Source organism: Cynara cardunculus (genome assembly GCF_001531365.2).
Source record: "Cynara cardunculus var. scolymus isolate 2C chromosome LG 13, CcrdV1, whole genome shotgun sequence".
NCBI classification, from domain to species: Eukaryota; Viridiplantae; Streptophyta; class Magnoliopsida; order Asterales; family Asteraceae; genus Cynara; species Cynara cardunculus.
Window position 1 is genome coordinate 36,872,084 of NC_037540.1, and position 1,705 is coordinate 36,873,788.

The 1,705-nt window shown below is 30.2% G+C and overlaps 1 protein-coding gene across 1 annotated transcript in view; it reads left to right on the forward strand.

Moving 5' to 3' along the window:
• LOC112525009 (laccase-1-like) overlaps positions 1 to 1,705 on the forward strand; it is a 16,333-nt gene that overhangs the window by 4,584 nt on the left and 10,044 nt on the right. The gene's annotated exons all lie outside the window — the stretch shown is intronic.

Below are 1,705 nucleotides of genomic sequence, written 5' to 3' on the forward strand. Positions count from 1 at the left end.
ACAGGGTTGATTGTTGCATATGATGCTCTTTTGATAGACTAAAATTTTATTCAGTAAGTTAAGTGATAATGTTTAACTTTATGGGTAAGTATTTAGGAAAACAACCCTAATTTTTTTGTAAAGGTTCATAAAAATACTCATTTGCGATCTATAACCTTATTCCTTCACAATAAATTTACCGTGAAGGAATATGTTTTCTGGTTAATTTATAATCAAGTGTTGATATTATATAAGTTCTCTTTCTCATGAAATAGAATGTAAGTTGAATTTATTTATAAAACTGGACCTTCACAACAAGTGACTGTGAAGGTTACTTCCTAAAACTTAATAGTTGTATCAACTTAATGAAGAATACTTAATAAATCTTACTCTAGTGTGTTGACATACACGTTAATGTCATTAGATAGTAAAATGAAAACAAACATAAAAATCTAACTCCAATTACCAGTTGATAAATCTGTACCTTCACAATGTCCATGTTGTGAAGGTATGAAATTGTAAATCAATATTTAGGAAGCTCATTAATTCTCATGAAGCTCATGAATTATAACTCAAAAAACTGCCAATACTACTTTATACATGCTACCTAAACATTATTATCACAACAAGCTGCCTAATGATTGACAAAACTTCCTTGAAAAAACAACCTGTTAGACCATTACATAGAGGAAAACATAAAATAGTGTACCCACATCGTTTCTGAAGCAAACCTTTTTCCCAATTCTTCCCTAGGTTTTTCCAAAAGTCGGTTTTGTTCTTTGACATCATAGCCTTGCCATTCCTTCACTTCGTCGGCTACTTTACACTTCACTATATTCAAGTTGGATAATAGAATCTTTGCTACGTACTTTTTTCTCAAATCATTAACTTGCTTTTCTTGGGCTTTGTTCTTGGTACCCTCTTTTACAAGCCCGCATTTCCAATCTTTTAACTTTGACCCAAAAAAAAGTCTCCATATGACGCATAGCAAAGACCCCACAATCAACAAAATTTTTCTTTGTTCTCCAATCCATATCAACTATTTCTGGYTGAAGCTGTAACATCTCATAGGCTTTTGGATGATGAACTTCTCTTAAGAAGTTGCAAAATAATGAATGCTGTATAATTAAAATTAAATAAAAAAATATATCATCAATCATACTTTTAACTCTATTATAAACAAAAGAAAATATTTATTATCAAATTTTAACATAACTAAAAGCTTACCAATGTTTCAGGAACAATACCATAAACTTCTTTAATACCTTGCGTATGATTGATATTGTCTATAATGAGAAATCATGGCTTCTTAAGATTGAACACCACCAAGTAGAAATGTCGCCCTCTCAACATTATAAAAAACACCTGTTTTATTAAATACCAATACATAGAAAGTCCATAAAAATGTCATAACAAACTACACAAAAAATCTTATAATTGACTTTGAGTAACTGAACCTTCACAACAAACATATTGTAAAGGTTCATTTTCAAGACACATAACCCTTTGTAACTACCACCAAAAAAAATAAAAAGACAACATATATCAACAGATTGTATAAAAATCTGTTTACCCATTTGTTTTCTCTGTGTTCGTTGAACCTTCATGTTAGATCCCATAATGCAAAATGTAAAAAGTAATGAAAAACAATAATTGATGAAGAACAAGAAGATCGATGAAGACATCAAGGCAGAAAATACTAAGTCTGGATCGATGGAAAGACTAA